General features: G+C 41.9%; 1 protein-coding gene across 2 annotated transcripts in view; it reads left to right on the top strand.

The window, feature by feature from the left end:
* Positions 1 to 15,108, top strand: part of Stx18 (syntaxin 18) — a 102,951-nt gene that overhangs the window by 23,534 nt on the left and 64,309 nt on the right. Inside the window, exon 1 of one of the 2 annotated variants that reach the window (XM_038322849.2) lies at positions 12,546 to 12,669. The exons of the other annotated variant lie outside the window; for it this stretch is intronic. The gene's annotated coding sequence lies outside the window, so the exon portion shown is untranslated. Of the gene's footprint in view, positions 1 to 12,545; positions 12,670 to 15,108 lie in introns of those variants that run through there. 2 annotated transcript variants of the gene reach the window in all.

The raw sequence follows: 15,108 nt of genomic DNA, 5'->3' as shown, positions 1-15,108 counted from the left end.
GTTAGCAGATAGAGCGTGTAGTCCTAGGCCAGCGAGGCTATGAGCTGCAGCTGCTCAACTCTAAGTCAGTGTTGATGTAGTATAAAGACCTGCTTTCTGTGACTTTGGGTGAAGCTAAGGAAAAGGCGGAAAGAAGTGATGTATGAAAAGGAATTTAAAAAAATTATTAAAGCTCTCAGCACTCACATAAGGAAGCCGTGTGCTCATAATCTCCATTAAGATGTGATTTTTGGTAGTCAGTCTTGTGAGGCACGTATTGAAATTCACATGTAGGCTGTCCTAAAGAAGCTCTTGTCCCTTGGCAGTTTCTCCATGCCAGTTGGCTTGCTTTGTTCAGTTTATGTGCAGCTTATGAAGAAAGCATAAAATGGTGCAATCACAAGGCCAAAGTTCTGTCATGGTTTTGTACAAATGCCTTATTCTGATCCTATCTTGGTTTGAGCATGAACTTACAGCGAGCAAGGGCGGAAATTGGGAATGGTTTTCTATAGCAGTTACATGCTGCTCTGCTTCTAGTCATTACACAGGTCGGTCCTACGCTGAGCAAATCGGTATAAGACAGTCTGTGTACATGTGAAATGGGAAATCGGGGAAGGCGTTAGTTTTCTGTGAAGATACAACTTATGGTAGATTTAATTTTAGAGCCATTCCCGGGGTCCGTGTAAGATCATTATACTTGCAAGGACTTCTTTTAGAGGCAAGATTGATCCATCTGTAGCCACAGAAACAGTCACCTCTAAAATATGTCTTGATTCAAATCAGTCTTGTTAAAATGCCCATTATCTATGCCTTAGAAACTGTCTAATTTTGTGGCTAGAAGAAGTGCCTGTTAATTGCATTTTTGTGTCTGACCAGGAGTGCTGGCGAGACCACCAAATGTGGCTGTGAGTCTTTTTCTGTCTTCCGCCTGAAAACTTCCTGTGTGCATGTGATCTCATAAAGAATAGCAACCTAGGATGTATTCTGTGAACATAAATTCTCTTTTGCTGTAAAAACCGAACACACACAGACCCGCCTTCCTACTATTCCCCACTCTGCACGTTCTGCGTTCACTCTTCTGCTGTCAGGGCATGTCTGCTCACTCACTATGACGACAGAAGCACATTTGGGGACTAGAAAATGAATCTGTAATTGGAGTGGAGAATGAAAAAAAGAAATGATGCTTCTCATGGCATGATATGGGTAGGAAAGCCACAAGGAATGCACAGACTGGCTACAGGACGGCCCTCAGTGTCTGTTTTTCCCAGCGTTGTCCGACAGGGTCGGGGGGGCCCCCTTGTCCAAGATGTTCGTTTGAGAAGCCTGTCTGTGTTTCAGCCCACCAAGCAAAGCATTTCAGCCAGGGCTGGACATCCATGCCGAGTTCTACAGGGACCTGGAACCTCTCTACATTAGAGAGTGCTCTTAGGGGGTTCTGCGGTGCTGTGGGATGACTTCATATTGTTCTGCAGGATAAAGAGTGGTGTGTTAGTGAGGGTCTCCTTTTTAGACTAGGAAGTAGTTTTGCTTGTTTTGTTTTATCACAGACAAAATTCCTAATCATTCTAAAGAACCATACACAAAGGTTTATTGAAGAGTATGCTTTGCTTTCTAAGTTGTCCGACTAGAAGATAACCACTTGTGTCCAGAAGAATGTTTACTTATTCTTTTCTGTATCTTTTTCACTTGAGTCATCTAAGAAGTATTTTTCATGGACTTTGAGTGATGCCAACTCATTTATCAAATTGTAACATTTGTATGTGAAAATCTTCATCATAAGACAATTTCCACCAGAAAAGAGGCATGCTTTTTGAATTCTGCCCCCAAAAACTGCAACTTCAGAAAATATGTAAGAGATGTAGCAATTAACCTACATGCAGGTTTCTAATACTAGAAAATGGGCAGCTAGTTACATTCAAAGACAGGATCTGATGGGCCCAAATTGCTTAAAACAGCACAGTTACTGAAGATCTTCCCTAGGGAGCTTGAGAAACCATTTAACAGATGAAAGTACATTCTGAAAAGTCTGACCTTACAGGCAATCATAAAATGAATCAAAACAGTGCTTTTTTTCCCCCTGAAATGTACAGAGCCCATCTGTGTCTAATCCAGTAATTATAGACTGTGTTCAATTACCTTTTCAAACTTGGAGCAGACTGGAGACTAGGCAGTGAACAAACATAGGGTTTTGTCTAGACCTCAATTGACCACAGTCTAAAACGTGAATTTATATCTAATTTTATTTTTTGTTTGGTTTGATAGTTCTTAGAGGATTCATTTTGCTACTTGGTGTTTCACCCTCTTGATCTCAGACACCGCCTTTTCTCCTCACAAAAGCTTTTGTATGGCTGTGCCTTAGCTTTACGGAGGTTTAGTTTGTGAGCACTCACTGCTGCTGCAAATCAATAATCTGCGCTGGAGAGAAGGCTGCACTGGGCTGGGGGAGGGGATTTTGCCAGTGAGTAGGATTTTTAAAAATAGCCCTTTAAATGTGTTGCTTCACTGTAACTCTTTGTTGTATGATAGGGAAAAATAATTTTTTCTTAAACATAAAAACCCCTTGGTAATTTTCTGTTGCTGTGTCCATTTACCATTTTCAAAAATACATGGAGATTGCCAAAAGAAATCTCTTCTATCCAGTGGTACAGGTTTTGTGTACATTCATTTTATTGTGTTTGCAGACTTTGTTAGAAGATGCACTTCCAACCCTTAAATAAACCAGCTTATGATATGATAAATCAGATTGTTACATTTTGTCCAGGAGCCTTAACAGTTCAAGTTTTTTTTTTTTTCAAATGCAAAACAAAAGATGACCACAACTTTGTGGTGGCATGGCCTCTTCCTTGTTGATTAGTGCCGCTTCTCTCATGCCAGTAGTGTTGCAGTCAATCGTTTTGGGGCAGTATCATTGCATACCAGCTGGAATTCTTCCAGAGACTTTAGGACCACTTCTAGTATATTATTTTTAGGTAGCCGTGTTCCTTTAGAACGCACCCTCTTTGGGAAGGGTTAAGCACCGACACAAGGGAGAAACTAATTGTACTTGGTTGCATAGATGCACTTTCTGGAGTCACCTGAGAAAATGAAACCTATCCCAGATCGTGAATGCCTTCTCCAGAGTAGGGCGAGCTGTATGGCTAGAACACGGGCACCGTGCTTCCTCTGTCTCCTTCCTGGCCCCCATTCTGTGGCAGTGTTGACACAACACTGGAGTTACTGGAGACTTCCTGACAGGAACTGGAGAGACACTTGGGATCTTTTACGGCCCATCCTTACCTCTTTAGAGAGCAGTTTCTGTGCCAATCTGTCCACTGGTCCAGCTCCTCCCTAGCCCCTGCATTCATTGCCTAATTTGAGAACTCGCTTGGTTGTGTGGGTTTCATAGTAGCTGATTAACCCTGCACAGGCAGCTCCCATTCAACTATAAGTGCCTTTAGATCAAGGCTGGGTGGATGTGTGTTCTCCCATTATATCCCAACTCCAACACAATGCCTGGCTTGTAGCAAGCACTATGCTCTTGTTGGCTGAGTAGAGACAAAATGGATCTTCCATTGAATTCTTAGTATTGAAAGGTCATAGTGAAGGGTCCTTAAAGTTAATACAAGTCATATCTAAATGATACTTAAGTTCACACTCTTTTTCTGTAGCCCAAATCCTAAAGATAGAGCTTTATTTTCCTCTCTTAATTTTTAAGTGATAATGATAAAATGAGTTTTGTCTGTGGAATCTTGGTTTTTTTTCTTAAAGCTTCCCTCCCTGCCTGTTGCTGTGCTGACTCATGGACAGCTTATGGCAGGTTATATGCAACTGTTTACCCTCCTCCCCCGCAGTGAGAAAAACAAGCAGCAGTTCTGATTTGCACATCTGCAAGCCTTCCTGATGTCCCTGGAAACTTTACAGGGATAATAGAATTGAGCACTTACTACTTGAAAGATGCTGCTTAACGTGGTGATGTCATAATGCAGAAGCCCTGGCCTTTGTCATTGTGAAGTGTGAGATTAGTGGTGATGTCTCCTCTGTGACAGCCTCACACTCTGTCCTTGCATATTTGCTATCCCCACCTTGATCATCAGTGACATGACTCTCCTACTCTCAGGTTGAGGGGGAAAGCAACCATGTTCATATAAAGGTAGTGAAGGAGCATTAGTCTAAACAGCCCATAGTTCTGCAGACCCATCACAGACCACTGGCTCTGACCATTCTTTTCTGTCAGCTGTCAGTTTAAAGTGTAGAATGATTTTTTTTAGACTAAACTTTGGGGTTTTAGAGACTTAAAGTGTGTTATATTAAGTAGTATATTTAAGGACTGAAAATATTCCTTTCTTGTGATCTGTATACTGGGGAATGTGGCCCCTAAAACCAGCCAATACACCTTTAGAGCCAGCAATAGAGAGGACAATAGTCATTAGACCCAAGACAGGTTAGGAGGTTGGGAGGTGCATCTGGATATGACAGTGAAGGCTGAAGTCTCCAGAAGTTGCCTGCATGTCTTCAAACCCTATCCCTCTGTCTTTTGATCCTGACTCTCCCCTGGCTAGAGGAAGGGGAGAGCTGTTTCTGGGAGACTCAGGCCTGCCTGGGACAAAGCTGAGGTTGGAGACCCAGATCACAGCACAGGTGTAGGCGTCTCTAATCCATACAGAGCTTAGTTTCCAGGTTTGCTGGTGATAGTTCCAGATCTCCTGTCTCTCATCTCCTCTTTGTCTTTGAGAAGTCTTAAGATTTTTTTTCAAACTTTGACTGCTTCTCTTAGCATCCTGAATTGGTTGTATTCATATCTATTTGATGTGTATATTATCATATTCTTGAATTGTACTCTTGAAACTAGTTGGAAAGTTTCAAGGCAAACATTTGGTTTTCTGTTAGCCCACAAATTGGGCTATGGTTGTTCAATGATGGCCTTGTGTTGACTGAGACAGTATCACATTTTAGTGTATTTTGTTAGCCCACAGAGCACACCAAATGTCATGTCTGACTGCGAGCAGTATTCACTAATAATAACACCAACTTCCATCTTCAGATCTAATGTGTTATCCAGAAATACAAAAAGTCTTGGTGAGATGCCCTGGAAATACAGCTGTAAAATGCCCTGCTGGCCCCAATGCCAACATTAATGGTGGTTTTCCAGTGGACTTGAATGTGCCTTGGAGGACTTTCCCACAAACCTGTCAAATATGGGAAAGCCACCCTTGGTGGTATGAGCTGTTGGAGTACAGGCTGCTTGCTGTATGTGTACTTGTTAGTCAGCACTAAAGGATGTATTAGTGGGCACTTACATTCCTTGCCCCCAAAGCACCCTCTGTCTCTGTAATCCACAGGACCACTCTCCTTTTGGAAGCCCACTTTATCTCTGACCTTAACCAGACACCTGCTGCAGATACTGCTGTGTTTCCAAATTGTGCCTATTGGGTCATAGTTAGGAGCCAGAATTGAATCAGGTTGTTTGGAAGCTTTCTTTTAATTTTTTTTTTACCTAATTGGAATTAGTAAAGAGTCATTCTTTGTGTGGAAGTCTGGATTTTAACACAGAGAGCTTAGGTGCTGGAGGTAGATATTCTCACTGTAGCATTGCAGTGAGAGACTAACAGCTGTAATGCAGAGAAAACAGACTGGAAATCTGCATTTCTGGAGGAGGCTTTGGTATTTGGCTGCAGTTGCTTTAGAGACCCAGCTGAATTGGCACCCTTTCTGTCATTGGATCATGCAAGCCATTGATACTGAGTAGGATAATGCTGCCTCTACGGAGCATTTGCCAATGATTGGGGTTGTCTCTGCTTGCCTTAGGGTCTGATACTGGCATCTTGTAGGTAGCAGTCAGGGATGCTGTTAAATATATTCTGGTATGTAAGTTTTTCCCTTAAACACAACCTCTTCCTGACCCCAGGCAAATTAACACGAAACCCCAAATCTCAGCAGAGATGAGGTTGATAAACCTGAATATTAACCCACCCTTCATATGTGACGATAGCACATAGTAACATCATCTCTCCTCTTTTCAGAAGCTAATTACAATTAATGTCTGTTCAATGGGACTAAGGATATACATAAACTAGTTGTAGGGATTAGGTTCAAGCTAACCTAGGGATATGCATCAACTCGTTGTAAGTGTTGCTAGTGAGTGGTACACACTCCGGCCCCATATTTCTGATCTTCTTGCGTATAGCCAGTCTGGTATAAAGATAATGTCTGTTGCATGGCTTTGAAAAGGTGGATTCCTATTCTTTCCAGGTTAGGCTGTACTGAGCACCTGGGCAATATCTATTCCAACTTGAAAGGACTGGAAGGGATGCCTGTTCATAACTTGTCAGTAACACTGCTTCAGAGTTATGCCATCCACCCCAGGATTTCCTCTGAGAGTGACATTCAACCCACATAGGAAAGAAACAGTTACCATTTTAAGAACAAAAAATTGTGATTTTATAAAACCAAATGTTGTACTCACGAAACAACAGTAACAATGATGCCTAGGGTCTGCTAAGTGTGGGCTGGCAGACAGTGCGCATACTGGAGACTGTCAGCACACAGTGCCTTTGATTCACCTGCCAGCTCACCTTTAGACAAGGACTAGACTTCCTAGTAGACTCAGTAAAAGGGAAGCTTGTAGGTGACTGGAGGATATTGGAACATGAGCGAGGGGTCTTCCATTCCCCACTTAAGTAAAGAGCTAGCCCAAACCACCTGTGTTTATACAAAAGCTTCAGGGTTCTTTTAGATTCTTTTCTAAAAATTTTATTTTAAAGCCATGACCTGTGGTTCTCCCTGTTTCTTCCCTCTACTGGAACTCTGGGTAATCCAGACTGAAACTGCAGGGGATTTTGTGAGAGTGTGTGAGAAGTCATCTCCTCCTTGGCACATTTGATATTTAGTGCCCATCAGTTTTTGGAAGAATGAACAGTGATTTCCTCCAACTCTGTAGCTCTAAATATTGTCTCTTGCCCCAGACCCTCCAGTTTGTAATTCCTGCTCAGACTCCTTTTACACTGTCCAGCCAGAGGCATCTGTAGCTAGCTATATATCTGGATGTCTGGTTAAACAGTAAGTCTGACTGCTGTGTGTCACATATACTGGGCACATGTCTGTCTCAAGAAATATGTACTGGTTGTCTCCTCTGCTTGGAATGCGTTTGCCAGACGTCTGCATAGAGATATGCATGTGGCTGACTCTGAGCTCTGCATCAAACCTGCCCTTATTGCCAGCTTCTCAGAGGCCCTCATGACCACTGTGTTTAAAATGTAACTCAGCTCTCTTCCCAAGCTTTGCCTCAGTTTCCCCTGCCTCACCCCCTGGGTGCTTCCCTTTACACTTAAACTCATCCAGCACTATATTAACCATTTTTTTTAATTGCTGGCATTTGTTATTTTTTCAAGAATAGTGTAAATTTGATTGCATAATATGTAACCCTTTGGAATCATTCTACTTAGCCTGACTTTAGGAGTGTGCTCTTGGGAGTTACTCAAGGATATTTCTTCCTGCCTATCACACAGCAGTCTCCTGTTGTACGGAGAACTGCAGTTAGCTATCACCTGTGGAGTAGGCCCTGGCTGCTTTTCAACAGTTTTGAATTGAGCTACTATAAATATTTGTGTGTAAGTGTTTGTGTCAGCATAAAGTTTTCTTTTCTCTAGGGTTAATCCCTAGGAGTGGGATTGTCAGTTCATGTGGTGTTTGTTAACTTTCTGAGAATCTACCTGTAAACAAACGTCTATAGCAACATTATTTATGGAGATAAAATAGTGAAAATATCCAAGGTCCATTAGCATTGACTGCTCTGATTAAATTTTTGTTTTTAGACTGTGATTTGTGTTTTTGTTTTCCTCCCACTTCCTGCCCTTATTGCTCTTTGTTTAACTAGACTTAGAGGGCTTTGTGAAGATACATACATACAAACAAACGTTATCTATCAGTAGAAAAAAGTCAAGAATTGCTTCTTGCTACAACCTGACTGTATCTTGAAAACATGGTAAGTCCAAGATACCAATCACTACGGACTACACAGTGTATAAATCCATCTTATGTATGTCCAGAAAGCAAGTACATAGGGAATCAGAAGTTAGAGAAAGATGCGGAGTAACTGATAATGGACATGGGGCTTTAAGGGTAGTGAAAGGCAGTGGCTGCTTGCACTATTTGTAAATATGGTAAAATATTAAAACATATACTTCTAAAGGAGTAGATTGTGTGCTCTGTAAAATAAATGCCAATAAATCTACTTTTTAAAAATGTAACTTGTTTTCCAACATAACTGTCCCATTATGTATTCCCACCAGCAATGTATTCAATAGCACTAGCTATTGTCAGTAATTTTTATCTGTCTGTCTTTCATCTATCTGTTTGTCTATCTGTCTGTCTGTCTATCTCTATGCTAGGGAGTGAGCATGTCAGGCATTACTGTCCTACCAGGCTCCCCCTGGCTCTGTGTCTGTGGTCTGCTGGCTGGGTGGTGCCACCTGTGCTAACAGCTCTTCCCCAGGAGCCAGGGATGCTGGCACCTTTCATACACCTGTTTGCTTTCTTTGTAAACAGTCTGTTTGAGTTTTCTGCTCACTTTTAAATCAAATTGCTTTTCTTGGCTTGAGTGAAATCCTTTAAAAATTCTGGATATAGGTACCTTATCATATATGGGGTTTGAAATACTTTCATAGTCTCAGAATGCACTCATCTTTGCTCTTAAAGACGTTTGTTGGTCACCTGCAGGGTTCATCTGTTGACACAGAGTGTGCTCAGGGAGAAACTCAGTGTTTAATGACGTTTGCCATGCAGCAACAGATTTTTTTTCCTGACAGGCAGCATGTAAATGTAAACCCGATTAAGCCATTTTCTGGTCGCCGTATTTCTTTCCTCTTTCTGTCTCAGAGGGACTAGCAATCTCTGTGGCGATTACAGAGCTGCTGTGATGCAGGCTGACGTGCATGAGTCCCCTTCTGTTCCCACTTTTCTACTCCCCCTTTTGACCCACGTTTCCCGACTCACGTCTTGAGCTGAAGAATCACTCGCTTACGTTTGTTCTGTGTCCTGAGTATGCATGAAGAAGCCACTTTGTTCCTTATCTTCGGAGTGTCACATCAGTGCTACAAACTCTGCCCTCTTCCCCAAACTCGGTTGGTGACTCCGTTTTATGCTCTTGTACCATTCCTGTGTTTTTTGCCTCAGAGAGCTTGAGTTGTTTATTCTTACCTTAGTGTTTTTCTCTTTGCCTCATTGTAAGTTGTTGGCTTCCAAATATTTTTCTTCATGTATTCCCCAAAAGAATTTTGAAACAACTAGGTAACCTCTCTCACTTGAACAGGTTATAATTTCTAGCTGTAAAACCTAATGTATCAAGGCACAACTTGCTCACCCCTCTTCGGAATACACCCTGTGGTCTTTGATGCTGTACTTGGTCACCTCTGCTGTGCCTCAGGACTGGCTCTGACAGCTCTTTCCAGTTTCAGGGCCACAGCCTTGCTTTTCCCTGATGAATTTGAACTTCTGCTCCAGATCTCATCTATGTTTGTGCTGACTTGGCACTGGTCATCCTACCGGGGGTTCTATGCAGCAAAGATGGGCTTGTGAACAGAAATGAAAGTCTGGCTGACATTTATTTGGTCAGTGTTGGGATCAAAACCAGGACCCTACACATGCTAGCAAATATGAGATTTGAAGTGCTCCAGTGGTGACCAGCAGTCTTTCAGTGCTCTGTGTCGTTTCCTCTGTAGTTATTATTGACACGTGAATCAGAACTAGCATGTGGGTTTCACTGGAGGGGCCTCTCAAGGTCAGAGACAGGCTCCCTTCGTCTTTGTAAGTAGCTGCGCACAAGCTGATGACAGCACACTTTTCTGGAGTGTCAACATTTAGAACCAGTTTCATTCTTAGCTTCCATGAGTTGTGGAAAGGAAAAGAAGACAATGGAATCTCACAGAATTATGAACCCAAACTGTCAGATAACAACTCATATTTTTCATTCAGTTTGTTGAATGGGAAAAAAATGGGAGTCTCTGAATTGTGCAGGTTTGGTTGGTCAGTCTTTAGAGCCTTTTCTTCCTCGGCTTTAACCTGCTGCTGGGTGTCCCTTTGATGAAAGAACTGGTTTGATCCAGTACAGTGTTGTCCAAGACTGGTAAGATCTTTGTCTCCAGTGGGAGCCCAGCTGGTGTCCAGCCTGCAGGAAAGGAACCCAGTGGGGCAATGTGGGGAAGGGGGGGGTAGAGGGAAGGTAGCAGCAACTGTGATTCCTAGCTGTGTCAGAAACACGCCAGTGTCTCCTCCAGGGATGCCCAGCCTCTGCCATAGGAACTGCAGCTGAAGCCTGTGCCAGGCAAAGCTGAGCACGGTTTGTTTTCCTTTGCTTTGTTTTTATACCCATTTCCACAACTCAAGGCGTGGACCTCAGTAAAAACAAATAAACAAATAAATAAAAATTAAAAAAAAATCATTGATACTGAGTATAGGAAAAACTTTTGTTGTATGATTGGATTTCAAAGTCATAAACCTTTTCAGTTTTCTTTGAAAAGATGTTGAAGAGACAGTAGGATTTTATTTATACTTTTATTCCTGTTAGTCTTTATGCTGTGAGTTAATTTTCAAGAGCAAAAATATTCTTTACTGCAGCGTTTTTATTGGCTCAGGAGCCATCCCCTAACTGTCTTTCCGTTCCCTACTTTGCTTCAGGTAGCTGTTGTTGTTTTTCAGTAACAAAATTCTTTTCAAGTGTTCTGCTCACACAACATTTATGTATCTTTGGTGCTTTTATCAGAATACTGTTTTCACACAATTAGAAAGTACTGTTGGCATTTCTTCTGTCTCACCTGTGCTGCTTTTGAGGTGTCTAGTAGGTGGATGGCTTAGGGGTGTTTCATGTCATGGGGTTCTGTGTGTGTGTGTAACATTAAGTATGTGGTACTGCCGTAAGAGATCTGGCTGCCAACGGCGGCTTCCCAGCCTGCAAACAAGGGACTCTGGTGCTGAGTAATACCCTGGATGTCTCTGTTTTGCTCTAGAAAATCTAACACAGATTTTCGATTGCCTTTTAAAAAGCTACCCTTCCCCAGGAAACCTTATCTTTACGTTGGCATCTGGTTTTCTGTGAAGTCATAACTTTAGATCAGAATTTCCAGCTGTGGCATCTAGTTTTATGGAGCCTGGACTAAGAATGAAAAACTTGGCTATGTGTTTCAGTGTATAAAATAAGTGTTATCTCTGTGTGTGAGACAGTGCGGTGGTTGTGGCTAATGATTTTAGTTTGCAGGGTTATTTTCTGATGTGCTCTAAGACAATGGACAGCTCAAAGGAATGGGCTAGGTTTGCCCTTCTTCCAGTGTCCCTTGGCATAATGTGGTGTGCGCATCTCCACAAGGGAGAAAAGCATAAAATGGCAGACCGCTGGCAACCTTCAGTGACTCCCTCACTTCCCAGATGAGGAAACTGAGGCCTTGACTTTGTCCTGTGTGAGTGAGAAAATGGTCACTAACTGGAAGTGAAAGGAGTCGGAGTTATTCCTATTAGGGGAAATCACGTGCCCGCTGTGACAATGCAGAGGCCCTGTGCAGAGAAATTTCCCACCCGTACCCCCAGGACAGCCCTGCTCAGAGGTTGCCTGTGCAAAGGACTAGGAGAGCTGGGAAACCAGTGGAACAGGAGACAGTTTGTAAGAACCTCTCAGGATTTAAAAATGTTTTCACTCTCTACTGTCTAAATCAGCTCTTCAATTTTTATTCTAATGAATTACAAAATCAGTGGTTTGGAATACAAGAATGCCTTGATGTAGCAAATTGGTGCTCGTTGCAGCAGAATTTGTCTTGCAGAATAGATACCTGGTTGTCTAGCAATGGAGGCATGGCTCCATCGTGGTCTGTGTAAGAGTGGGATGTTATGTTGCTTTTAGAAGTTTGAAGAAGTTTTTGGTGCTAAATGAAATAAGTGGGCTATAGACTATTATTTCATTCATGTAGAGAGTGTAGATGTACAAATTGTAGTATGAGTTTATTTCAGAGTGCTGTCACTATGGGTTAATTTTACTTCCTAATTCTGCGTAGTTCATAAACTGTCTACCATAAGCAGAAAATAAGGCCATAAAATTTTAAGGCAACCAAATAGACAATTTTTATAATATAAGCTTATAAAGTCACTGTAGAGTCTCACTGAAGGTAGGCTTCTAGACATGGCAAACACGAAGATGATGCTTGGCTATCTCTCACACGTCTACCTTGCCTCCACCCCATGCTGTGGACCCACCGATGGGAGATAGCACCCATCCACACCAGGGGCAGTAAGGTGAAGCCCACAGGGCCACCGTCTTAATCAGCAGTCATTTTATTTGACCAAAAACAAAAGAGTGCATAAATTTGAAAAGCAGTTCTTGGGTATTGAAAGAACATTCCTTTAGTGTTTGAGAGTGCCTACTAGTTAGCTGTATTGACTGGGAGGTGACATTCTGTCACTTTCAATTCTTTGCCTGGTGACTGGAAATTTTCATAAATCGGCTTCCCAGAACATTCTTTTATATGGGTGACTTGACCTAATTTCTCTTACCTGGTTCTGGTTTAATGATTAAGCTGAGTTAGCCATTAAGTAACCAGTGGCTACGTAGAAGACAGTGAGTGAGTACTTGGAGTCTGAAAATGTACCTTTCATCAGCCCAGGCGGAGAGCCATGTCCTCAGAGTATAGCATTGGTCAAGCAGCTGTGCAAGTGAAGCTGTTTTTCTAACAGGTAGGCTTTCCTAGAGCACACTGTGGGTTTTCTTTTCACTCTTAGGATTCTTTGAAAAAAAGTCTAAAATATTTTGAAGCCCTCAATTCCACTTTATAATTTGGAGTCAATAACTTCTTGCTACTGTAATTTCATCCGTTTTATACTACCCCCAGGAAAAAGCGTTTACCTCCTTCACGTTTCTTATAGTGATTTCGGTTGGTCTCATTTTGCATTGCAATTATGGCTTTCCATTCCATGAGGTATGGCTTAGAGTTGTGTTTCAAATTTGAAATGGCTCGTGCATTAATGAAGCTACTGTTTTTCATTTGGGAGAAACACTCTCTTCAGGAAAGTTGTTAGGGCCTGGGATGCAGCTTTAAAATGTTTGTCTTGTGACAGTTGCAAGTCATTATTCCCCAAAGAAAAAGTGGCACCTTTAGACCCTCGCTTGCCAATTGTATTTGATTTCTGTGCAGTCACAGGGGCTACAGAGCAGAAGGGACAGTGCTGTGTAGATGAGGCTTCTAGCCAAGGCCTTGGGACAAAGTGATATCTTACTTGAAGGAAAACCCAAGTCGGCTCAGTGCCCAGTCAGCCTCTTTCCACATCCTCTCCCTCTGCATCTCATAGAAAACCTAGGTGTTTCCTTAAAACTCAAGCTGCTCCTACTTGCCTAATTTTGGGGTTGTGAATGTATGCCCATGTGGATATAAACTGGGTTTATGGCCCTCGTTAAACATCATGACTTCCTGTATTCGCTGATAATTCTGTTCTGACAGTGAATTGTTGTTTTTTTCTTTTTCTTTTCTTTCTTTCTGTTTTTTTTCTTTTTTTCCCTGACGGCTGTTTCTTTGGAAAACATACAAAACTTTTGATTTTGAATTAGAACAATAGTATAGACAGTCCAAGTCATGTATTTACTTTATTATCTACTTAATGAATCTTTATGAAACTTTGTGGAGTGTGAGGCAGTCTTTCCTGATGATTGGAGGTACACCAGAGACGTTAACATTATTGGTCTAATGACACAATACTATTTTGCAAAAGTGAAACATCCAGTATTGAAAATTTGCTTCTTTTTGTTGAGTTCTTTCCACTAGGGGGAATAAAAAACAGTAACAAACACTTTCAAATTTAGAAAAGACATAAATTAATTCCAAAATTTCTGTATCCAGTATGCACCAAGAATTCTCCTTTCTAGAAAAGAATTATTCTCTTTATTTCTTCATTAGTATTTATCTGAACTCTTTCTTTTAGTGCATGGGAAAGCACATTTCTGTGTAGTAATTAGTGGTCTTCTCTTTGACAGAGCTGGCAGCCTTCATATGTAAACATCTGTGAGTCCATCTGTCTGGCCCAAAGCCTGACCTCTCCTTAATGTTCTCATGCTTAGATGATAAAGTTGATATTGGTAAAATAATAATAATACAGACCTCATCCCAGGTTGAGTTTTGGTGCATCTCAAGATGAGGAGGGGGTGTTGGAGGACCACACTTGAGCTTACAGCTTTTATTTGAAGCTGGTACTGCATAATAGGCAGTGCAGGCAGAGTTGGCAAGTGCTCTGCAGCCGCATCAACCGGATTTACATCCGGCTCTGGTACTTAGTTGCTAAGTGCATCAAACACAGCACTGAGCCTCCTGAGCTTGGCTTCCTGTATGTGAGACAGAGATCATGAGTCTCCTCATATGCTGAAACAACATCTAAGGTCACTATCAGAAGCAAGGACCATATGAAACTATGAGTTCCATGAGTGCAAGGGATATATTTGGTGTTAATTGTAGAATAGTAAAGCCATTGTTGTGTCTATCATTCCAGGGCCTGGTCAGTCAATGCCAACTAAATTGAATGATTATTTCTTCTTCTAGCGTTTCTTCTTTCCTCTCACTCATAGGCATGTTACAAATACATTAGCAACTGGAATATGTGCTCCTCTTAATAGGTTTACAGTGTTCCTGGGAGTTCAGCTTGAGCTCTGAGAAGGAAATCAGGTCCAGCTATATGGGCAGAGTAGAGGCTCTCTCTCATTGTCTCTTCCTGCCTGGCTCTGAGCTGGGCATTGCCCCCTCTAATCCCTATCTAGTACCTCAATTCTGAACCTTTGTCCTCGGAAGGTACTCTGGTTGAGATACTGATTTTATAGAATTTAATTCTATGAAAAACATAAAGAAGCCTGTGATCTTGTTCCGGGTGGACTTGGGGAACCTACTTAGTACAGGCTACTTGGCAGTCTGAAGGGTTCTTCTGCCTCCTCAACAGCTGTGAAATCACTGCTTAATCCAGCTTCTTGAGACATCTTTTTTTTGCATCCCAGGTTTTTAAAACTTACAGCATTTTAGTCTCTTACATGACACTGTAGCAAAATGTGACAGTAATTTCTGTTGCTCCTGCTCCCAGGCTCTGGTGCAGTGGTTCCTTAGCAAGGACAGGGTTAGGGATCAAGTGTACCTTTCTACC

The sequence above is a fragment of the Arvicola amphibius genome, chromosome 1, assembly GCF_903992535.2.
Source record: "Arvicola amphibius chromosome 1, mArvAmp1.2, whole genome shotgun sequence".
In the NCBI taxonomy this organism is placed as follows: domain Eukaryota; kingdom Metazoa; phylum Chordata; class Mammalia; order Rodentia; family Cricetidae; genus Arvicola; species Arvicola amphibius.
Note: the sequence above shows the minus strand (reverse complement) of the source record. Positions and strands in the feature narration are given on the sequence as shown.